General features: G+C 50.4%; 1 protein-coding gene across 3 annotated transcripts in view; it reads left to right on the forward strand.

The window, feature by feature from the left end:
- Positions 1-12,253, forward strand: part of GSG1L (GSG1 like) — a 231,142-nt gene that overhangs the window by 96,037 nt on the left and 122,852 nt on the right. The window contains exon 1 of one of the 3 annotated variants that reach the window (XM_038539984.1): positions 3,980-4,022. The exons of the other annotated variants lie outside the window; for them this stretch is intronic. The gene's annotated coding sequence lies outside the window, so the exon portion shown is untranslated. Of the gene's footprint in view, positions 1-3,979; positions 4,023-12,253 lie in introns of those variants that run through there. 3 annotated transcript variants of the gene reach the window in all.

Genomic DNA, 12,253 nt, shown 5'->3' on the forward strand with positions numbered 1-12,253 from the left:
AATATATAAAGCACTCTTAGAACTCAATAATAAAATGACAAAATAATCCAATTAAAAATGGGCAAAGGATCTGAATTTCTCCAAAGATGACATGCAAATGGCCAAGAAGCACATGGAAAGATGCTTAACATTACTAGTCACTGGGGATGTACAAATCAAAACTGCACTGAGGTACCACTTCCCACCTGGAAGGATGCCTATGATATATACAAAAAAGATACAATAACAAGTGGTGACAAAGATGTGGAGAAATTGGAACCCTTATATATGACAAGACATAGCTAGTGGGAATGTAAAACACCATGTCTACTTTGGAAAAGAGTCTCATAGTTCCCAATAAGGGTCAATAGAACTTCCACATGACCCAGCATTTCCACTCCTAGGTATAGACCTAAGAGAAATGAAAACTTGTCCCCACAAAATCTTGTTACATGAAAGTTCATCAATACCCAAAAAAGTGGAAACAAACCCGAAATCCATTAACTGATGAAGATAAACATAATGTGATGTAGCCATACCATGGAACATTATTCAGCCTTAAAAAAGGAACAAAGTACTGGTTCATGCCACAACATAGATGAACCTTGAAAACATTATGCTAAGGGAAAGAAGCCAGACACAAAGGATCACGTATTGTATGATTCCATTTGTGTGAAATAACCAGAATAGGCAAATCTATAGAGAAGAAAAATAGATCAGGGGTTACCCAGTGCTGGGAGGATTGGGGGAAATGGGGCTGACTGGTAATAGGTATGGCGTTTCTTTTTGGGGGGTAACGAATGCGTTCTAAAATTGATTGTGGTGATGGTCACGCAGTCTTGTGAATATACTAAGAATATACAATAAACCTTTAAACTGTCAGCTTTACGTTGGTGAATCGCTATTGGCATGTGAATCATAATCTCAGCAAACTGTTGAAGAAGAGAAGGGCCAAAATGCATTTAGCACAATCAACTTTACCTATCATCGGGAGCCGGCCAGTGGTGGTGGGAAGACAATAATGGGGGAGCTGGGAGGACCCGGAGCTGTAGGGCCGCTTCTCCCTCTCATCCAGCGGCACAGAGCCAAGGACTCACGATGCTTTCATGGATGTATACACAAGTTTTAATTCTTTTAATTCTTTTAAAAAAAAAGGGCACCTGGGTGGCTCAGTGGTTGAGCGCTTGCCTTCAGCTCAGGGCATGATGAGCTGGGATCGAGTCCCACATCAGGCTCCCTGAAGAGAGCCTGCTTCTCCCTCTGCCTTGTCTCTGCCTCTCTCCCTGTGTCTCTCATGAATAAATAAATAAAATCTTTTAAAAAATTGGAAGAAAAAGATAAGCTTTTAGGTGAAGAGAAATCTTAATATGTAGTGTTAATATATTTGTTTTTAGCCAACGCAATTGTAAAATGTAATTTTTAATTCAATTTTTTTTAATTTAGGAAGGACCCCAATAGGTCAAAGTGCCTAGGATCCACAAGGTCTGAACATGGCCCTGGGTGTTGGTCTGAATTTGACCATTAATGTTTTCTCTCTCCAGATTTTGAGAAAACAATATAACAGTAAAGAAACTTAGAAACAATTCATTCAAATATATCCATTCTAGCATACTACTGATTCTTATTTTTTTTTATCCTGCTTTCCAGTTCTTGGCTGTCAGCAAACATCTCTTTCAGTGGGTTCTAATCTTGGTACCTCTGACTTGCTGTGTGGTCCCAGGTGGTCATGCAGTGGCCCTGGGCCTTGTTTTCTTGATCCATGAAGGGAGGTAAGGGTCCTGTGTCTCAGCATAGAGCCCCGGGGAGGAAGCCACAGGAGCACCATCCAGCCACCTGTGGCCTCATGATTCTTTGGATGGGATGATGTAAACAAGACAGGAGTCTACTCCTTAGCTTGGCACTCAAGACCCTTTGTGATCTGGCCCTTGCCTTCCTTCTCAGCCTCATCTGCCAACATTCCTCTTGTCTGATTTGCATTTGTATGGGGCTGGAAGGACACTCAGGATCCCAAGGGGGCTTCCAGGGAGCTTCTTAGAGAAGAAACTTAGGAAGCTCAAGCAGACACATGAATTGAGAATGCTGAAAGCTTCCAGATCCTTTCCACCCCCCCGCCCCCCCGCCCAACTCACATTGGTTCCATTTTGACATGAAATCTATATCCTTGCTGGGATTAGCAGTAAAATCCTTAAGCCAGGGGTTGCAAGCTGACCCTAAATGTCTTCCGACCCTAGTGTCCCAGGGACTGGCTGGGTGGGCCTTCAGGGGAGGCTAGAGGGGAAAACAGCGGGGGAGCGGTCGGGGACTGTGGCAGACTCCAGGGCCTGTCCTCCATCTGAAGGGGGCAGCATCTGGCCCATCTGATTGTTGCTCTGTGGGCTGTGAGCCGGCACGGCCAGCTCTTCTGGTTCTCATCTGGATTTGTGGGCAACATTGTCCCTCTGGCAGGTTGCTGTGTGTGCTGCCTTTGTGACAGAGGGCCTGGAGGCCGGGCCGTCTTGCTCATCACGTGTCCTGGTCAGCATGGTGCCCCCAGCGTCAAGGAGGCCTGGGAGAGAGACAGACTTAGAGTTTCTTAAAGATTGAAAGTTTGGGTGTAAGACATTCATTACATTCATTTGCTCATCTCTTTGTCCAGTCACTCTTTGGTTTATTCATTCATATGCTCCTTCAGCAAAATATGTATTATGCCTTCATATGTACCAGACCCTGTTTAGGTGGTAAGGGTCCAGCAGGAAGACAGCTTGGGCAGTCAGGGCAGGGACCTTTGGAATATTAAAAATTGGCTGGGGAAGGTCCCCTGAGAAGGTAACATTTGAGGAAGGTGATAAAAAGGAGGAAGGGTAAACCATTCAACTATCTGAGGTAAAATGCTACCTGAGGCAGAGGTATACCTGGCACATTTAAGGATCGGGAAGGAGATCAGTGTGGACAGAGCCAAGTGAGTGAAGGGGAGGAAGCTGGTAGGAGATGAGGTTAGGGAGGTGATGACCCTGTGGGTCACGAGGAGGACTTGGGTTCTCATTCTGTGTTCTGAACAGAGAAGGACATAATAATCCATCCTAGGTTATAACAGGATCCGCTGGCCACTGTATGGAGAAGGGCAGTAACAGGGAGACCCGGGCAGAGGCTACCACCATCATCTAAGTGGAGATGGTGGCTGGAGCAACGGAGGGGGTGAGAGGTGATTGGATTCTAGATACACCGCCACGCCAGAGCCACAGATCGAATGTGGAGGTGTGAGACAAAGGGAGAAATCAAGGTTGATGCCAAGGTTTTGGCCTGAGCATGAGGGAGGATGGAGTTGCCACTTCCTGAGCTGGGGATGCACACCCTCATGGCGCTCACAACTGTGGGTCATCCACCTAAGAATCATACGAAGAGTGGAACCATAAGGTGACTGGGTGTCAGAGAGGGCCAGGGGGCCGTGAGAGCTCATGGGAGGGGAAGCGTGTCCCCAGCAGTGGGACAGCACGGGTGAGGCTTCGTGGTGGAGGGGGCATGAGGAGTGTCAGGCTGAGTGCAGGGGTCTCCGTGAAGAAACTTGGGGCATCATTCTTCAGGGAGTCATCAGAGGGTTTGAGCGGAAGTATATGTGCATGTGTGCGTGTGTGACGTGATCAGAGCTGTGTGTCCTGAAAGCATCTCCCGGGCGGCAGCAGCAGTGTGGAGGCCCTGGGGAGCCTAGCGAGGGGCTGTCCTCATCCTGCTGGGTCTGGACGGGGGTGAGGGCTGTGGAAGGGGACCGAGGGCTTGGAGCAAGTGTGAGCCACATGCTTGGGCAGGTTGGATCGGGGGTAAGAGCGGAGGTGACATCCCCTGGTGCTGTTTGGCTGAGTTTGCAGATTCGCTGCCCACAGTTTCCTTGGGTTTCGGGAATAAGGGATAGAGATACTCGGGCCCCACGTCCTGCTCGGTGACAAGGCTCAGCGAAGGGGAGGGGTGCCTGAAGCTATCACTTCCTCTCACATTCTGAAACCCTTCTTTTCTTTTTGAAGGTGAAAAATGTCGCAGTTTCATTGACCTGGCCCCGGCATCGGAGAAGGGTAAGTGTGGCCCCCGCTCAGGTGTGCAAGCCCAGCGCCCCTTCAGAGACACTTCCTGCCCAGGTGGCTTCCCGCAGCCCCGTGAGGGTTTCTCCAGCAGCACCACTGGGTGACGGCCTCCCCAGAGACCCATAATCCTGCAAAGCTTCAAGTTTCTCGAGCGGTTGGGAAGGGGAGAAAGGCAGGTGGAGGCCCATCCTGTCGTTCCCCTAAGTGGGACAGTCCCGAGAGTCATAATGCTTCCATGTCCCAGTCCACACCAGGATTGGGGGGGAGGTGGATAGGTGTGTGGATGTCGGAGTGAGGCTAGACCAGTGTTGGGGGGCGCTGCATCCAACTGCAGGATTTGTCCTCAGGGGCGGGAAACAGGCTGTCCTGTGTCTGTCACTCCCTGTGCATGGGGCCCAAGAGCAGAGATGCTGACCCTCAGCGACGCTCAGAGTAGAATGGTCAGGGGCTGGCCGCAGCTCGCGTGTAGGGGGAGCACGGCTGTAGGATTAGCTTTAGCTGTAGGGAATGGTGGTCCAAAGTAGCCGACTTCAGAGGAGAAATGCGCATTGCTTCTATAAAAGTTTGAAAGTAGGCAGTCCAGGTGGCTCTGCTCCATGAAGTTCTCAGGATCCAGACCTTGATGACCTTCTCCATCATCTCTGTGCTTTTGTCTTCATAATCTAAGATGGCAGCTGGAGCTCCAGCTGTCACACCTGCCTTCCAGGCAGCAGCTTAGGGGGGGCAAAGGAGAAAGGGTCAAGCTTGTGTGTCAACTCCAAGGTTTCTAGAAGTTGCCCACAGTACCTGCTCATGTTGCCTCGGCCAGAATTTGATCCCAGGGCCAGACTCAGCTACAGGGAGGCTGGGAAATGAGATTGTTATCCTGGCAACCTGGCAACGTGCTCAGCTAAGGCTGGGGTTTTATTATTAAGGGAGAGTGAGAGAGCAGATTCTGGAGGATGTGCTGCCAAAGGAACATGAGGGCATGGCTGCCTCCTCAACCTGCCTCCCCCCTGCCACCGAGGAGGATGTGCAAGGAGAGCAGGTGTGCTGATGTCTTCAAACAGCCTGGAGATTAGGAGAAGGCTCTGGTTCTGGGCCTCGGGGTGGGGAAACTGAGGCAGAAGTCCAGTCCTAGATACTGCCCCAACAGGGGGGATTTCATCATGCCTGACTCAAGAGAAATGCTTTAGTCCAGGGCTTGGGGCCAGTCACGTCCCCTGCTGGTGGGGCTGGGCTTGTGGCTGCCCTGCAGTGTCTGGAGGGTCAGGGACCTGAAGGCTAGATGTTGGCAAAAGGGGTACTGGCAAGGGGGCTATGTGTCACAGAGGCGAGTGATGTTTCTGTCTCTCGGACACTGTCCCCTTGGAGAGCTCCAGGCAAGTGGCAGCTTGTGAGTTGGGGACCCTCAGACCCAGGAAGAGGCCCAGCCACCTCCCGCAATAGCAGACTTTCGGCAGTGATGGGGCACTACCTCCTCACCTGGCTTCCCAGCGACCGTGCCCTGCTTGGCTATCACAGGAGGCCACCCTGAAGTTTCGAGCTGAGCAGCTGGGCCCCAGCTTCCAAACTGAGGTCAAGAAGCCTTAGGAATACTGCTGCTAATACCTAGATGGTGGAGGGACACCCAGGTGGCTCAGCGGTTGAGTGTCTGTCTTCAGCCCAGGGCATGATCCTGGGGTCCCAGGATCGAGTCCCATGTCGGGCTCCCTGCATGGAGCCTGCTTCTCCCTCTGCCTGTGTCTCTGCCTCTCTCTGTGTGTCTCTCACGAATAAATAAATGAAATCTTAAAAAAAAGCCTACATGGTGGATATGCACTGGGCAGTCCCCATGTGCCAGGCGCTGCATTAACTGAGAAGCCCCCCACAACTTTGTGAGGAGCGGCTGACAAAGTCACCCCACTGCCAGATGCAGAATCTGAGCCTTACAGACTTGAAGCCAACCCGCGTGTCATTTCTCATGCAGGGCAGAGCCCATGCTTCAGACCCCTCCGTCAACCTGCGTCTTACAAGCCTGTACCTGGAGGCGGCCCCTTGCCAGTGTTCGGCCAACTCCAGTAACCCCCAAGGCCATGGAGCTGCAGGGCCACCTGTGCCTCACATCTGGTATCCAGGAGGCATGGCCCCTGTGTGCACATGTCAATGCGTGTGTACAGTGGGTTGAGGGTGAGTGTGCACATGCCCGAGCAGGTGCTCCCGTGAGTAGGTGTGCGTGGATCTCCTGTGTGTACACGTGCGTGCCTGTGTGAGTGTGCTTCCTCTTGTGTGCCTGGGTAAGCACGCATATGTGTGTGTGTGCACGTGTGAGCGTGTGTGGAGTGTGTCCATGTGTGTCCACATACCTCATCGAGGCATTTGACCTTTATGCCTGCTTCTCTTATGAGGCCTGAGGGCCCCAGAAAGATTGTATCTTTGTGTTTTACTGGCCTCGTGATTTTTCTTTCAGGGCTTGGTCGCCCCGCCAAGGACCTTCTGGCTGTGTATATAAAAATGTTTATAAGAAGGCTGAGTGGGCTGGCTTTGCCGCCAAGTGGCAGGACGATTTTCACGTACTCGCTGCCTGCCGAGCACTTCAGCTGTCCCTGGGATCGGTGGGGTTTGTCGTGCAGCTCCGCGGCCTCTCCCCAAGCACCCCCCGCCTGGCCCTCCCTAGATGCCTGCGGGCAGGTGGGCTCACGGGACCATCCCTCTGCGCACCTCTCACCACGGCTGTCCGTTTCAGATGAGAACCCCGAGCTGCAGAGATGGAGTGAGTGGTTCAAGGCCACACCGAGAATCTGGGGCTGGTGTTCGAGCCCACGTGTGTTCTCTCCCAACGCACACTCTTCTCCTGCATTCCTGTCCCTGCGCCCACTCCCTCTGTGACTTACCTTCTGATCTGCCAGATATGGTAATAATCATGGCACTCACACTAACTGCCTTTTATGCAGTGCTTATTGTGTGCCAGGTGCTGTTCTGAGAGCTTTACATCCATCGGCTTATTTTAATCCTCATTTTACAGGTGAGGAAACTGAGGCAAAGAGTGAATTGACTTGCCTGAGGTCATACAGTTAGGACCCTGGAGTTTGAACCTGAGCAGTTTGGCTTGTAAATGCCTGGTTCTTCTGCTGAAAAAGTAGGCCTCCAAGACACTGTGAATGAGCAAGTGTTTGTGTGTGTGTGGTATGTGTAGTGTGTGGTCAGGAGTCAGTGTGTGTATGTCTGAGCAGGTACTGCTGTGAGAATGTGTGCACGTGTGTCTTGTGTGTATGCTTACATGCTGGTGAGTGTGGGGCCCTGTACATGGGTGCACAGATCAAAGTGTGTACATGTGCATAGATGCATGGGTATGTGTTTGTGCATGGGTGTGTGTGCATATGCAGAGATCCATGGTGTGTGTCTGTGCAAGCATGCACGGATGTGTGTGTGCACGTGCAAAGATGCATGGATGTGTGTGTGCACAGATACCTGGATGTGTGTGCACATGTGCATAGATGCATGGATGTGTGAATGCACATGTGTGTGTGTGCATAGAGCCCTGGATGTGCATGCACGTGTGTGTATGCACGTGTGAGGATGTGTGCTGGGCTATACTTCCCCTTCTCCTTCACCAAGACCTCTGAGCTGAACTTAGGGTGTTCTTAGACTAGTGTTCCCCTTCTTTTCCTGACCTTCTGCCTGGCAAACCACAGTCCTGCTTCAAGACCCTTCACGAACGGCACTCCCTCTTTGCCATTTTTTCCAATATCCTCTTGCCTCTTGCTTCCCGACCCTGTCCCCTGGAAAAATATTTGTCTGTGATCTGTCTTTTTACCATGGCACGCGTTTTTCTTAGTTTGTGCCTGACCATTGTAGTTTTGTGCTTCACATGGGAAATATCTTTTTGTTTTATACTAGCCTAAGCCACATCCATTTTTCATCTGGATTCCTGCCACAATCTCTTAACTGCTTACCTCCTTCAGTTCTTGCCCCCTTGATTCACTTGTGCCAGAATGATCTTTTTAAAGCATAAGTCATCTCATGTGAATCCCTGTTTAAAGTCCTCCCTTGGCTTCCAACTCGCTCAGAGAAAAAGCAAACGTGCTCACCCCACCCAGCCTGTGAGGTCTGTGGGATCTGGCCCCGAACTTCTGGATCTCATGTCTTGCAATTTCCCTCCCCTCCTTCACCACACTCCACACTCCCAGCTCCCCCAGATCCTTCCTGTTCCTTGAGTCAGCCAAACACGTGTGTGCCTCAGGACCTTTGCACTTGTTGTTCCCTGCTCCCAGAACTGTTCTCTCAGCTCTCTGCACAGCTGGTCCCTCCTCATCATGCAGGCTTCTGTTCCAATGTCACAGCCACAGGGAAGCCTTCCTTGAGCATCCTCTTATCACAGCCCTGTTTCCTGCCAAGTCCATTTCCACCCCTGCACGTCACTTATTACTGCCTACAGCGTATTCAGTGCTTACCTGACAGAGTGTCAGCTCCACGAGGGCAGGGATTTTGTCTCCTTTGTGACTCACCCTGTCTCTGGTACCCAGGAGCAAAGCCTGGCTCTGTAGGCGCTCCCCAACACCCATTGAATGGGAGAAAAATGAACATGGATTTTAATAGTATGCACTCTCGTTATAAAAATTGTAACAATCTTTAAATACAAAAATGAGGAATGAAAATCTCTTAGGAACCCACACGCTAGATATTCTCTAATAATGGTTTGGTTATTAGCCCTTGAAGATGATAGATAGATAGATAGATAGATAGATAGATAGATAGGCACACACACACACATATATATAAAATCATAAATTGCTTTTCATATCAATACCTAAAACCATCTTCATCTTTTGGAACAATTATATAAATTTCCATCACGTGCTCACGTAGGAACTGTTTACGCAGGCAGTCCTATAGATGGACGCTCAGATTGTGCCTTCACTGTACCTCAGGACTTCAGTGTCATAGTAGATGAGTCACTCGTATGCACATCTTTCTCCTTCACAGGTCCGGGGCCCTCTGAGGATAGCCGTGGTTTCTTATTTACCTCTGGGCCTCGGGGGCCCAGCCCCACTCTGGAGTTGCACTCGCAGAATAGTAGAATAAGACTTGAACAAAGTTCTGCCCAGCAGGCTCTGGGAGGCGGCGGAGGACGGTGAATTAAAGATACCCGAGCAATTTATAAAGATGAAATGGGCAAATGCAGACAAACAGCAGTGTCTGTAGGTTGTGAACTTGATATTGAGAATGCAGAGAAAATGCGTCTCGCACTGCCTTGTCTTCCTCTTCCCTTGTCTCTCAAAATCTCAGTCTCTTATTTGCTGGGGCAAGATTCCCCTCCCTATGGCCAGATTCCCCTCCCATGGCCAGTGGGTAGTCTTCAAACCTAGCGTACTAGTCAGCAACATCCACCGTAATGCTGGGTAACAAGCCTTCCCGGAGCTCAGGGGCGTTCAGCCTTTGTTTTTTGCTCACATGTTTGTGGATTGAGTTGGTCCCAGGATGTAGTCTGGGCTCACTCACGTCTGTTCCACGTTTGTTCATTGTGGAGGCCAGGTAGAGGGGACAGACATGCAAGATGGCAGGGCACCTGGGTGGCTCCTTTGGTTATGTGTCTGACTTTAGCCTGGGTCATGATCTTGGGGTCTTGGGTTTGAGCTCCACACTGGGCTCCCCGCCCGTCTGCTTGTCTCTCTGCCTCTGCGCCTCCTCCCACCTGTGCTTTCTCTCTCTCTCAGATAAATAAATAAAATCTTAAAAAAAAAAAAAAAAGAATAAGGTAGCTAACTGCACAAACACATGTTAGACCTTTGCTTGCGTCATGTCTGCTGTCATCCCATTGGCTAAAGAAAGTCACACGGCTACATCCAACATCAATGAGGCAAGAAATACACTGACCACAGGCCTCAAGGACGGCTGGCACCTGGTTGTGCTGGAATCGGCTCACCTGGATTTCCGGGGTGTATGTGTGCATATGTGTGCGTATGTGTGCATGAGCCTCACTGATTTGCTGGTCAAGGTCTCCCCTGGTCACTGTCTTCCCAAAGTGACCTATTTATTTCTCCATGAGGGACTTTAATGTTTGGATGGTTTCTCTTGCCAAACACCAACCAGGCAGCCTCTGCATGCCAGTCATTTTCACACATGCCTTCCAATCTGACCGATATTTCCTGAGTACCCACTACATGGCAGGCTCTGGGCGAGGCATTGGGGGTGCAAATATGAATGAGGCAGAAGTCTCTGCCCTACAGGTGTGGGAGAGAGCTAAGGAAATGGTTAGCAGACATCCTGGCAGGGCTCCAGCCGAGCAATAAAGAATCCACCCTGCAATGGAAGAGGCAGGAGGGACGAGATTTTGCCACCCGAGATCTCTGCAGAGAGTCCCTGAAGATGTCTGGGTTTTCCTGCCTTTACATCATTAACAGGCTGCCTCGGTAAGGATTGGTCCAAGGTGTGATGTGCGGAATGTCCCCAGTTCCTAAACCCCAGTTTGGAGCTTTCCCTCACGGGGTGCCTGTGCTCTCCTGTAAATGAATGAAAAATGAATGAGCGAATGAATGAATGAGCTAATTGAGCCTCCCGTGATTCACAGTCGTCATCAAGCAGCAACCGATAACCGCCTGTCTGCTCTTCCTCGGTGCCCATCAGCACTCACGGTGGAATACGATTCAGCAAGCGGGGAGAACAGTCTTCAGCTGCTCACGGCAGCACGGGTCTGAGCAAGGGAAGGCAGCTTCAAGAGAACACATCCTATCTGATTCCATTTATATAAAACTGGAAAACAGGCAAAAATGAGTCTGCACCGTGAGAAGTCAGGACAGTGGTCGCCCACGAAGACTGGAGGGGGGAGTGCAGAGGGCGCCGGCAGCTGGCGATGTTCTGATTCTTGGTCTGGCCGCTAGTTACGTGGACTGTGTTCCGTTCATGAAAATTCATCAAGCTGTATACTTGCGGTAGATGCACTTTTGCTGTCGGGATGTGATACTTTAAGAAAAAGTGCAACAAAAATTTCCCATTTCTGAATTCGAAATGATCCTCCTAAAGCGAAAATCCAATTGTATCGGGATCCTGCCTGAACCCCTTCCCTGGCTCCCAAACTTTATATATGCCAGGATATTTTAATATGGAGTTCATCTCCCTTTGTGATCCATCTGGAGCTAGTCTGCCTTTTTTATTCCACTTCCTACCATCCCTGACATTGACCCTGGGCTCCAGCCCTGCCTTCCCACTCAAGTACACTTCCCTCAAGGTCCCCATTGTCTTTCATGCCTCTGTGCCTTTGCATATGCTGTTCCCTCTGCCTACTTACCTTTACCATCCCTTGTGTGCCTTGGAAAACTTCTATTTATCCTTCAAAACCCACCTAAGACATGACCTCTTCTCCTTCTTCCTCCTCTTCTTCCTCTTGCTCTTCTACTTCTCCTCCTCCTCCTCTTTCTTCTCCTCTCCTCCTCCCCTTCTTCTTCTTCTTCTTCTTCTTCTTCTTCTTCTTCTTCTTCTTCTTCTTCTTCTTCTTCTTCTTCTTCTCCTTCGATTGAGAGAGAGAGTGAGCAAGGGAGGGGGTGGAACAGAGGGAGAGGGAGAGAGAGAACCCTAGGCAGGCTCCACATCCAACACAGGGCTCCATCTCATGGCCCTGAGGTCACAACCTGAGCCGAAATCAAGAGTCCGATGCTCAACTGACTGGGCCACCCAGGCGCCCCAGATAGGACCTAGTCTGAAAAGCCAGCCTGAACCTAGAGGTATCCATGGTGACTGGTCCTATTAGGACCCCATTGCTCTGCATTGGAATCATCTTCTCCATCACACTGGACACTCCCTGAGGACAGGCACTGGGTCTGGTCCTTCTGGTGGCTCCTGTGCCCCAGGCAGATGGGGTTGGCACACAGTAAGCATTTAGTAAAGGTCTGTTGAATGAATGAAGGAAGGAAGGACGGAACAGGGACCATGTTGTAGACCCTGGGTGGCCCATCTGGGTTTAGAAACCTGGAATCTGACTCGGGAGGCTGTGGTCTCCTCTGACCCGCCCTGGGCTGAGCTGTGTTAGCCACCCCCGCTCCCCGCCCCTGTTTCCCAGCTGGGATCTCTGGCAGCCACCAGCTGGCAGCCTTTTGTGAAACAATCTCCAAAGCTTGTAGGTTTCATTTGTTTAATATTTCGGGGATGTGTAGCAATGTGGTGGCTCCACGGCCACAATCCTGAGTCCTGCCTGAGTCATTTCTCACTTCGGTTTCTATAATAGTTTCTTGTTGGTTTCCTCAACCTCTCTGTTCTGCGCCTGAAAT

The sequence above is a fragment of the Canis lupus genome, chromosome 6 (genome assembly GCF_011100685.1).
Source record: "Canis lupus familiaris isolate Mischka breed German Shepherd chromosome 6, alternate assembly UU_Cfam_GSD_1.0, whole genome shotgun sequence".
In the NCBI taxonomy this organism is placed as follows: domain Eukaryota; kingdom Metazoa; phylum Chordata; class Mammalia; order Carnivora; family Canidae; genus Canis; species Canis lupus.